We start from the raw sequence: 13,100 nt of genomic DNA, 5'->3' as shown, positions 1-13,100 counted from the left end.
AATGGGATGTATCATTTGGTTAATTAAATCATTCGGCTTAAATAAAATTGTATGAACCGGCTATCAATTTATAAACGCGTCGACGAATCATGAACCAACGGAAATGCCCTTTTTACATTCACAATTTCAAAACGCCAAGACGCGTAACACGAATAGAGTCGATGTCTAGGGTGGATTTGTGCACTTTGACTCGAGTCCGGGCCCGATTTGAGGCGGTTCAAGTCGAAACACACAAATCTCCTTTAGACCCCTTCGTGTAACGCGATCTCAACTTTTCATTAACTCTTACACATTTCGCAAACCAAAGGGTATAACTGTTGTTTCGTGATTCACCGACATTCTAGGCATTAAGGAGGTCGAAACACCTTGATCTATGGGTAGGAAGGGGCAGCCCGTTCGGGTGCGAGTCTTATTCGCATGGCCCGTTTCATCCGCTTTCGGTGTTTCTGTCATCTTACCGTAGATTCGGTAGTTAGCGTTGTTATTTTTGTCACAAAACGTGTAAAACCGAACTAATCATTCACTCGGCTTATATAAACATTAGATAATGGCTAGGCGAAACTCTAGTTTCCAAATCTAGAGTCAAAACACGAGTTTCGCGTATTCAGTGAAATCTCAGTGTCATTTGCAGAGTAAAGTCTTAAAACAAACTAACACACATAGTTGACTTAAGAATTGCATTTTAGCATATTCATCTGCTTGCCTAGGGTAGGGAAATTGTTTGCCAAGTAACCCCGGTTAATAATTGACTAAATCACGTAAATTCGGTCTAATACACAACTTGTCTGCACTTGTCTATTTATTCGTTATTTGTCTGTTTTTATCTGTTTATATAAGTTATATTTAATTTTCTTATATTTTTCACTTTTATTTGTTGATTTGTTGCGGTTCGGGTCCGAACCCTTATGATACGATTTACACGGGTCCAATGCCCCTTAACCGTCGATCACGGGGTCCAATGCCCCCATACACCGAGTGCGTATCTTAATTTAATTTTCAGTCTTATCCAAATCATACGGTGAGCACGAGTGGAATAATGACCGAACGCAAACCAATCGGGATTCAATCATTGTAATTTTTATTTTTATTTATTTGAGAGAACAATGTAAGGGTTTATGCTGTACATTTATTTATGTAAGAATCATGGTCGGAGAGTGGATGGTCTGAGTGTTTCTTCGAATTTACGGTGTCAAAACAGGCGAGTAGAGTGCAACCCTAAATCATGCGGTAAATAAATGAAATGGCAAGCCTAGTAAGCTAGAGTACCGAAAGAGCGTATGGGATATAGGCCCATACGTAATAGAACCCCCGAATTCGGAATTTCCGGTTCCGTACAAACCATTGCCTTAGCATACTAGATGTATCCCATACCCCTAGACCCGGGCAACTCACGGCCCTCGACCTTTGGGTCGTAAACAGGTAGTGACGACTCCTTCTCACGTGCATCCGTCGTGCGTCCCCAGGAAGGTGGACACTCCCAAGCCGTGTTGCATTTAGGCGCGCGTATGCGTACCTTGACGAGACGAAATTCGGGTGCGCACAATACCATTTCATTTAAAATAACAATCGAATTGCTCTCCATTTTCCTGAAAGATACAATGAGAAATTTTGTTACGTCTCCATTTTCCATTTACATGAAAAGTATCTTTCTTTCAAATAGAGACAATCGTATGGCGAGTAATTTAAGCAACTTTTTTTTCCAATGTTTCACGGATTTGAGAAACTCTTTATCCGAGAGAGAAGCATTTTCCCAAAGGAGAGATAATTCGAGAGAGAAGATCAAAATTCGATGAGGACGTGCAACAACAATTGAAGATTAATTTTCCAAAAGTATGTGTCCTATCTTGCTTCTATTTGTCAAAAGTTTTTTGTTTTTCATCTAAAATATTTACGGAGAGAAATAATGGTGTGATATAGTACATTGAAAACTTATTGGGTTCAAGTCAAAACAAAAAATCATCCACTTTTCCATTCCTCTCTCTGTTATTCATCTTTCCACATCCTTCTTTGTCTCATCTCTTTCTCTTTCTTTTGGCCGAGCTACCATTGCAAACATGATGCTTATCGCACACCACGCACTACCACCTCAGCATTGTCAAGATCACTATCTCGTCGTCTCATTGAGGCGATCTGATATCTCATCGCCGAGGGTCTTGTCGCTGTGATCTGGGGCTAATCGCTGATGTGATGTGTAGATGGCTTAGCAAGAGACTGAGTAGGGCAAGGGTGATCGGCGTAACAACTTCGATTCTGGAAGGGGGAGTGTCATAGAGAAGAGAGTTGAGAAGGGGGAGAAGAGAGAGAATGATTTTATATTTTGTAGCACAATTTCTCTCCAATAGATGTTGACATGGCTGCATTTGATTAGTGCTTGCGAAAGGCCCTTTTTAGGGAGCGAGAATTGACATTTAATAGCATGGGAGCAGAAGAAGCCTTGTCCCCCATTATCGTGACGATCATTGGCAAGGGACGTGATAAAAGGTGAATGTACACATGCAATTATATCTATGTATGCCTTTTGAAATCAACAGTTAAATAGCTTGATGTACTTTAAGTTTTTTTATGAAATACTTTTCCAATATCTTTAGTGAGGAGATTTACTTTTTTTTAATCAAATTCAAAGAGTTTTATGGGGAAAAATTCGAGGAGTTTTTGTTTCCATCTTTTTGGAACTTTTTCATCTTATAACTTTTTTAACTCAAATTTTCTTTGTTTATTCATTACTTAGAAACAATCCGTTATATCTTATTCTTATTTGTTAGTTGGACACCCTTTTATCAATTGTAAAATTAAACTTTAAAATTCAACGGGTGCTTATCTATCGCCAAAGGACAAACTATTGCATTTTTCGTAGATTCAATCGGTAATAATTAGTCGACCACATATTTTCATTTCCAAATAGTTCATTGTGCTGATAGAATGGCGAAATAATATGTTTCGTTAGAGAAAATTTTTCTATTTTATTTTGATATTTCAATTTATATCTTTGATATTCAAAAGCTTAATGGGATCTGACATATCCTAGTTCGAGCCTAGGTGATCTTCAAATACATTAGTTTCGTAGATGCATATGCTTTTATTAATAAAACTTGTTTTGGGTAACCAATGGACGTTTCGTTGCAAGAAGAATGATTTCAAAATTTATATTTTGCTATGGTCTAAATAAATGGACAAGTATAAGTAAGCTATATCCCAAAATGATTATGATGGGGTGATATAAATGAGGAATCATTGTAAAGAAACTTTCAACATTTCTGATGAATTATTATCCATATAAATTTTATCTAAAATGAGTTCAAGAGTTTTCAAAGAAATATTCACCATAATTTCATCTGATAATATGTCAAAATATTTTATAAATAAGATATTGCTCAAACAACTTACCAATTAATTTTTTTTTCGGAAATAGGTTGGAAAATTCTTGCTAAAAACATTTTAAAAAATGAAAATATTTGTTGATGTAATTTTCATCAGAAACATTAAAAAAAAATAGAGCTCATGGATTCGTATTTTTCTTATAGAAAATTAATTTCTTGGAAAAAGGCAGCTTGTCATCAGGTTATTTGATATAAGACTTCTGTCTAGTCTGATTCATTTCATTTTGATTTTTTAAAATATAACTTCCAAGAAAATTCAAATTTTATTTGACCTCACAAAATATTCAAATTAAGAAAAACCAAATATTTCGCTACAAAAAAGTAGAAATTCTTTTTTTTTCTTTTACGAAATTTTGATGAAAATTTTAAGTTTGAAAAAAAAAATTATCATAAAGATTTTTAAGAGAAAAGAAGTGGGATATCCAACGGAATATCTATATAAAAAAAACTAGAGGAAATCCATGATGAAGAAGAGACTAGACTAGCCACTAGTCCGAGGTCAAATATTTACTTATAAATTTATATATTTTATTAATTACAATCATACATAACAATAAAATAAAATTTGATTTTTATTATGTAATATATCATACTACGATTGCAACGCATGTGCCTGCCTACTAGTTTTTCAAAAAGACTCATAATTATATATAAATTTATACAAATAATATGTTATATATCCAAAATTTATTGAATATGATATATCAAATAAAAAATAGAAAATTCATTTAACCAGAATTTGAAAAGGCAAGCACACGAATCTCGCCATTTGAAAATAAATTTTCTAAGCAATGTAAAAGACGACAGAACACGAGTTGAGGGTATTAAAATAACAATCTCTTGAGCAACTGAGGACATCTTACCAGGAGTTGATGGTTATCAAATTGAGCTCTCACATTTCGCTTTTTAACTATTATATATTGTATATTAACTAGGGTGCAACACTCTTGCGGTGCTACTAATCGAAAAAATTTTAATAATATTTTTGGTTTATCATAGTAGTTTGCATAACCAATAGAGAGTATAAGTGAAGCTAATGATATAAAACTAATATTACGTAAAAATAATAAATTATCAATTACTAGTAAGATACTGAGGCAGTGCTACCTAATATTTCATACGGTATAAACGTTAATATTTTTTCCTGCTAATCTTCATTTGATCATTTTATATTCTTAATTAGCAAATCATGATCACAATATGATTGGCCTTAAGTGACCCATAATTTGAAGTGGATGAACATTACTTGTAGTAGGAGTTCGATACTCATTACAAGCATCTTGTTGGCGTAGCGAAGTCAATACTCTAGCAAGAATTAGTCCCTATCAATAGACTAGTATTGCATTTCATCGGGAAGAAAATGACAATTTTAATGTCACAAATAAAAAAAAAGAAGAAAAAAAGTAAATAGTATTCTATTAAGCTGACATATTAAACTTATATTATTATATTAGTTTAATATAATAATTCTAAACAGGTGGGAGTTGTTGGTAATAATTTCCCAATATCTATCCAATAATAACATTTTTTTCAACGAACATGGTCCCAGCTCTTCTTTTTTCTTTTCCCGTGGTCCGCATCATTTTCTAGTATTTGTAAGTGAACAAGTCGCAATTAATTTAGGTTCAAGCTGATTTGCTTACAAAGAAATAAAATTATTTCCATGGTAAGTTTTTCCCATTCATAAAATTTAAACTCCTCTAATCTTATATATACCAAACCATTTGAGTTCCCTAGCATTGTGTCACTCACGATCTTCAATAGCTTCCGACATGTGGGCCCTTAGAAAAAACTTTCTGGTGAAATCAAAAAGCCTATCAAAACGTTGTGAATATATAAAATCTACTGAAAGAGTTTTACTCTTTCGTGGACCAACTCGGCTCGATTGAATTAGTCGAAATTCAATTGAGTTTTCGAATATCATGGTTCATACCGGAAAAATAAAGAGCCTGTGAAATCGCAAAATCAGGATTGATTGTCAATGCTCTATTCTCGTTAAACTACTAGATTCCAGATTCTTTTTTTTCGGTGGATAAAGGGACCAAAGTTCGAAAGGAAATTAAAGCATACAAAGAAGGGGCATGGAGCCCAATAGAATCACCTAACATGAGATGGCCTAGACTGTTAGGAACCAATCGAGAAAATGAACCCCTAGAGAGAGATAATGCTCTCCTAACAAGTCAATCTGCGCAGCAATTGTCCTCCCGATAGGTATGAGTAATTTCTAATTCCATATCCACTATTTCATGATTGAAAGTTGTCGCTATATCGCTGTACTGAAAAGGAAACATTATATCTATAAAAAGGATAAAGTGTGGGACTACCTCGATCAAGAGCAAATGATCAAATGTCCCATTGTATTAGGTTCATATGACACCATCGTAATAAAAAGAAGAATGATCAAGTGTCTCGTATGCCTCATTCATTTTTTTTTTCAATTTACCTTTTGTGAATTTCTAATTATTATTTTTTAGTAAAATGATGTTTTATTATTTTATTTATAGCCCATCCAAACTGCAATTAAGATCTTGTTGACTATATAACCAGAGTATCGTAATTTATTTCTCGATTGATTAATATATCTTAATTTTCGCTGTCCACTTCAATTAAAAGATATACAACATAATTAGACTAGAAATTATGTTGTACCGACTTTCTGTTCTTGGCACAGACCGTCGTCGATTGGACCCAGCCGAGGTGGGATATTGGCTTACATATATCTTTCTTTAATCATGCAACATAATATACCGACTTTCCTCTTCTTGGCACAGACCATCGTGGATTGGACCCCGCCGAGTTCGGATATTGGCATACATATATATATTATTTTTTTTCCAGTTATAAGGGAAGCTCATGGGTCTTTACAAATATAGGAAATCAAATAAAGGGGTATATACATTCCATTGGTGAGAATTGAACCCAAGACCTTTTGATCTCAAGTTGGCTTGAATTGAACCCAAAACCTCTTAATCTCAAGTTGGCACCTTGGCTCTTGTACTAAGATCCCTTCCTCAGCCTTACATATATCTTGATTATCATCATACAAGAGAAATCACCATGTAAATTCTGCTTTCTAATTAATTTCAAAACAATCACGTGGAAATCAAATTCTGATCGAGGTCAACATAAAAATCTTAATATCAGATGTCAGCTAGGTGTCTCTCTTTCCGATTCACAAACATAACTGGACTTTGTGTCCCAAATGTGAATCTGCGATTCTGGCTGTAATTTTACTTTGTCAAATTATATGATATTATTCGAGAAAAAGAATCAACTATTAGCCATATATTAACATGCGACCATAAATATGCGTCCCCGCCACTGGAATTATAAGATATTATATGTACACAAGTTGTGGATATATTCATCGCATAATGCACAACTGCATGAGGAATTATGTCATCCAAATTTTTTTTGGATAAATGGTAGAGACTTTCATTAATCAAAATGCATGTACATCATGAGACCATTTACCCAACACTACATCAACAAAACTACCAAGAACACCAATTACCTATGTGCAATATCATGAGGGTTAAACATGTGACCGACTATGATAGCATTTATAATTTTGCGAGAGAATCGGGGGTAAACATAGAGCTTTGCCTTCACATCTGCAAAAATCTTCCGAACTATAGCCGCTGCAAAAATCTTCCGAAAAATCTTCCGAACTATATCCTCTCACGTCATATACAGTATATGTAATGAGTCCACAGAAGTTTCAAACAAATAACATCGAGCTTCCTGCCCCGAAGAGAAGAAATCCAACTGAATTCCGTATTCCAACTCACCATAAAATGGTGCAAGCCGACTCGAGCCAACAGACTTCTCCAAATTTCTTGGATGACCAGACATTCATAAAAGAGGTGTTCACGGGTCTCCCACTGTGTATTGCAAAATTCGCATTCAGCTGACGCAAGCGGAATCCCCCATGTTGATAGCTAGTCCTTTGTAGCTAATCTATTATGCACACAGAGCCAACTAATGAAAGAAGATCGCGGAAGCTGTCCATCAAACCAAATCACATTACTCCATTCCAATGTCGGGCCTCTGACTCTTAAACACTTCCAGGCATTAGCAATGGAGAACTGCCCAGATTTGTGGGGTGTCCATAAGACTCTATCCTGGTTGGAAAGTTCAAGAGCTCCAGCCAGGTCCCGGATCAAAGCAGCTTGTGGGTCCGAGCTCCGCGGCCAGTGCCATTGTCCTTGCAACAGAACTGCGCTAACTTTTGCATGTTCATTGAGTGAAGGGAAACATTGTAGTCATCGGCAACAATATTTAATCAATGGGCTAACTGGTAACTAGGCATTATACCAAAAAGATATAGTAATACTTGAACCAACTCTGCAGCTAGTATAAGGGGATATCAGTGCTCTCAGTTGCATTAGTTTCCTCTAGTTCCAGGAGCAGTCTCCAGGAATCCGTAAAGACCAAATATTGTGGCCCTTTGTAAGGTATTTTGTAGTCCAAGCCACCCAGAGAGACCTCGAACTCAGTAGAAGGGACCATAAATTCTTCAACGCGCATACCTTGTTCCACAAAGTTAGATCCTTGATGTCAAGACCTCCCTCCCCTTTTGGAAGGCAAACGGTTTCCCAACTAATCTTGCCTCCACCAACGTGTTTGTCAAGACCCTTCCAGAGGAAAGATCGACATTTTTGTTTCACTAGTTTTATAACTTTTTTTTGGAGAATGAAGTGGCAACACCAATAGTTGGCCATACTGAAGAGAACGGAATTGATCAACTATACCCTACCTACATAAGACAAGTGCTTCACAGACTAACTCTTTATTCGTTTCACAATTCTCTCGGTAAGAGCCTCCCAGTTCTTTGAAGAGAATTTCCCAGAGACAAGAGGAAGGCCTAGGTATCGCACAGGGAGTGTACCTTGCTTAAATCTAAAACAAGTCACCAATTCAGAGACAGAATCCCCATTAATGCCTCCCGTAAAAATCTCAGATTTTTCAAGTTTCAACCTCAGACCAGACCAATGATAAAATGTATTCAACACATCAAGAATAGCAATGATGGACTCCTTTGAACCATTTGTGAATAAGAGCAAATCATCCGCAAAACATATATGGGTTAATTGGAATGACTTACACCTTGGATGATACCCGACTCTTCCTTCAGCTGCAGCCGAGTCCATGAGGTGTGAGAACACCTCCATGGCAATGACAAATAGATATGGGGAGAGCGGGTCTCCTTGTCTCACTTTGCACTGTCCTGGAAAATATCCAGCTAAAGAACCATTGATGGCTACTGAAAAATAGGGCGAAGTGATGCAGCTTTTGATCCACCGAAGAAATGTAGGTGGGAATCCCATAGCTTCTAGACTATTTATAATGAAATCCCAGCTTAAGGAGTCAAAGGTCTTCATAAGGTCAATCTTTATAGCACAACGGGAGGATACTCCTTGCCTGTGATAGTTCCTCATAAGCTCATGAGCAAGCAATAGATTATCTGAGATTTTCCTTCCCTGTACAAAGGTCGTTTGATTCAAGCTAATAATATCCGGGAGCACTCCCTTCAATCTATTTGCAAGCACCTTTGAAATACATTTGTAGACTACATTGCAACATGATATAGGACGGAAATCCATCATGCAGTCAGCTTTTTCTTTCTTTGGGACAAGGGCTATGATAGTTGAATTTACCTCTCTTCGAAGCTCCCCGTAGGAGAAGAAGTGTTGCACAGCTCTAATTAAGTCCTTCTGAACAATTTGCTAGGCATGCTTATAGAAAAAAGCTGTGAAACCATCTGGCCCCGGAGACTTGTCGTTCCCCATCGAGAATAAGGCAGTTTTGATCTCTTCCTCTACAATGGGTGATATGAGCAACTGGAGTGTTGAGTGGGGAACTTTCCTTTTGAGGATAGAAGAAAGTTGAGAGGTCGAGACTCCTCCGATACAATCATCTTTTCTCTCGAGGAGACCCTGATAGAAGTTGATTGCTTCGTCTTTAATTTCTTGCACTCCTTCTAATTTGACACTTGAGGCAGAGAATAGGGCTCGTATGGTGGTTCTTGTATTCCTGCCTTTTACTACTTTGTGAAAGAAAGAAGTGGTTTGATCTCCCGCTTTTAGCAATGCTACTCTGGATTTTTGCTTCAGGAACTTCTCCTCCCTGTCAGTTGCTTCTAGCAGCTTTACCTATAGGTCCACCTCCTTCTTGATAGATTCTAGAGATACACAATCGCTTTCCAACAATGTAGCTTGAACCAAAGCGAGTTCATGTTGTATATCAGTGACCTATGTGTGCACATTCCCAAACTCGGTTCTGTTGAACTCCTTTAGATGCATCTTGAGGTCCCTCAACTTCTTATATAGCACAACCATTGGAGTACCCTCCCGAGTCTTTGACCAACTCTCCCAATTAGCGTCATATACTCTGGGTGTTCAGTCCAAAAATGAAAGAATTTAAAAGGCTTAGGATCGGCATTTTCCTTGTCTCCAAACTTTAACACATCTGGTCAGTGGTCAGAGATACCAGGAGGAAGGAACTCGACAGTGGAAACTATCTCCCTCTGAAACCATTTTTCATTAATCAAGACTCTATCAATCTTCCTTGCTTGGAATCCCTCTTGTCATTTGTTGCTCCATATATAGTAACAGCCTATGGAGGTGTAGTCTGTGAGCTCAGCTGAATTCAAGAAGTTAGCAAAGTCTCGCATGCTTTGGTCGATGACAACCTCCCTTCCCACTGCTTTGACCTCTTGGATATCTTTGACTGCATTAAAATGCCCCATCAACACCCAGTTGTGTCTAATGTTTCTAGCCAGAGCCTGTAAATCATGCCATAACAACCTTCTCTCCAACATATCATTAGAAGCATGCACAAAAGTAACTGCAATCCAGCCAACTCCTTTAGGCACATTGAACAAAAGATGTATGAATTGATTGGATTTGCTAAGTATTTACATTTGCAATTCCTCCCGTACCATTATCCATAGTCTACCATTGCTAGCTGTCAGCACCCAATTTTGGTCCACCGGCTTCAGAGGGGCAGAATCGTCGTTTTTGCCACCCGTGAGGGATGTATTTCCAATTAACTACTTGAGTATTCACGACTTTTTGAAAATGATATTTTCTTGATTTAACACCAATTTTATAATTTTTCAAAAAATAATACTATTTGGGGACGTTTTTGAATTTCGCGTACATCGACGTCAATTTTTAAAATTCGAGACAAAATTCGAGATTGAAAATATTTTCATCGCATAATATCGATCATCAAATTTTTCGGAGCGTGATGGTGGTCTCGAATTATTTTCCGACGTCCGATCAAGAAGACGAGATTTTAAATCTGTACGCCCATCGATCTTGAAATTCGAAAAAAAAAAAAAAAAAGTCAAAAGTCAGAGCCGGTCAAAAGTCAGACGACTTCTGACCGTTGCCTGACTTCTCATCATTCTTCCTCCTGTTCTTCTTCTTCCTTGTTCTTCTTTCCTTTCTTTTCCTTTTCTTTTCTTTCTTTTTCCTTTTCTCCTTCCGCTCCTGGACGGCGACGAACCCGAGCCCGTGACCGCTCGGCGTCAGAGGCCTGCCACACGCCAATTCCTCTGCACACTCCAACGTTTTCCTCTGCACACGTTAACTCCGGCTCGCACGGAAACTACCAAACCGGCTCCCTCTCCTCACCCGGCTCGGGATCCCGCAGCTCGGTCGCCCCTCAGCGAACGACCCCTCCCCACAGCTCGACTGGGCTCGCTCGCTCTCTCGCTCTCTCTCTCTCTCTCTCTCTGTGTCTCTCTCGTTTAAAACCCGTACCTCGGCTCGCTCGCTCACTCTCTCTCTCTCTCTCGGCAGCTCACAGTTCGGCCGGGAGGTCACGAAAAAAATCCCTCAACTCACACGCGGTCTCCCATAGCTCACGGCCCGCAGCTCGATTTTTCGCGGAAACCCGGAGCCCGTTCGGTCCGGACGCTCGCAGCTCCCGATCTCGAACCCCCGCAATTCGGATCCCGGTTCTCACGCCTCCCTCCGCACATTCTCCGGCTTTCCCTCACCTCGGCTCCCTCAGCTCCCCGTTCGGCCCTCAGCTCACCCGAGCTGCCACCCGAGCCGCCCCGAACCGCCTCCCTTCTTCTCCTTCGTTTCATTATTTTTGCTAACCGTCGGCTCCTCCTCTCCGGGCCAGCACAGGTAGCCACCCAACCGCCAAGCAGCCCAGCCATTCGGTCCGACCCAGCGGTAGCCGTCCAGCCTGGCCCAGCAACAATCCCGTTCGGCACGGCCCGACCCACCGACGGCCCAGTCTAGCACCCAACAACCCAATCGGCCCAGTCCAAATCTCAAGGGCCCAGTCCGGCCCAATTCTCCCTCAGCAGCCCAACTCCCCGGCGAATTCTTAATTTTTTTATTTTTTTTATTTACAGAATCACCCCTCAACTTCCCGAACTAGGTAAATCTCCGACTTAGTGGCATGTTTAGGGCTCCGATTCTGAATATTAATGCTTGCTTGGACGAATATGATGTGAAATGAGCGTTATTGGGTCGTGTGGGTGATCGGATTTGTTGCGAACTCGATTTTACGAACTTTTCATTTTGTCTCATTTCAGTCCAGAGGACGCATTTTTATTTTTCTAGATCTGTCCCAAATTTTAAAATTCCTTTCAGCCAAGTCCCAGTCATTTGTACCATTTCCCATTCAGTCCTGGAATTTTTCGAATTTTTCAAGCACTCCAAGGAACTTTTTAAGTTGTTTCAATTTAGTCCCGGGGTCATTTTTATCCTTTTTCAGATCAGCCCTGAATTTTGAATTATTTCGGTTCAAGTCCCGGTCATTTTAATATCTTCGAATCAGTCCCTGAACTTTTCGAAAATTTTAAATCAGTCCCTGAACTTTTCGGAATCTCCAGATCAGTCCTGAACCTTTCGGAATTTTTAAATCAGTCCCTAAACTTTTTGCAATTTTCAAATCAGTCCCTGAATGTTTCGGAATTTTCACATTAGTCCCTGAACTTTTCGAATTTTCACATCAGTCCCTGAGCTTTTCGGAATTTGCAAATCAGTCCCTTAACTTTTCGGAATTTTCAAATCAGTCCTGAACATTTTCCAAAGACATCTGGCCCTTTCCTACTTGGATCACCGACCGACAGCGCGTGCGCCATGTTTAAATATTTTATTCTTGTAATTATATGTATACGGCATGACAACGTGTGTGTTTTGCATGATTTTCCGCTTTCCATGAATCGGTGTCGTTTTATCAATTTCGTTGATATCGTGTTTGCGTGTATGTTTGTATGTGTTTATCATGATCATGGCGGCACCGGTTATGTAAATTTGTATGTTCGCCGTGCTTGATGTGGTGATATGCTCTTGATCTGTGCTTAAAATGCTTTATCGTTTAAATCGAAACCTCTCATGAATCGGGTTAATCATGCAAACTCGACTTAAAATTAATTTTTAAATCCTAAGGCGATCGGGAATTAGGATTCGCATCGGACGGTCCATCAATGATCGGCTCGACGGTCCGAAACCCGAATATTTAGAGCATTTGGCAAAACATTAATTAATTTAATCAATAATTTCACTAACGGGGTAATTGGACGTTCACACGATTAATTAATTCACTTGGCCCTAATAATTTTGTACGAATTGGTAATAAACCGGTAACACGCGTCGATAGGTTGCAAACATGCGTTGGTGCCCTTCTCAAAACTTGCAAATTTTATAAAACTCGAGACACGTAGTTCGATGTGACATGGATGTCTAGGAA

The sequence above is a fragment of the Punica granatum genome, chromosome 6 (genome assembly GCF_007655135.1).
Source record: "Punica granatum isolate Tunisia-2019 chromosome 6, ASM765513v2, whole genome shotgun sequence".
In the NCBI taxonomy this organism is placed as follows: Eukaryota; Viridiplantae; Streptophyta; class Magnoliopsida; order Myrtales; family Lythraceae; genus Punica; species Punica granatum.
Note: the sequence above shows the minus strand (reverse complement) of the source record.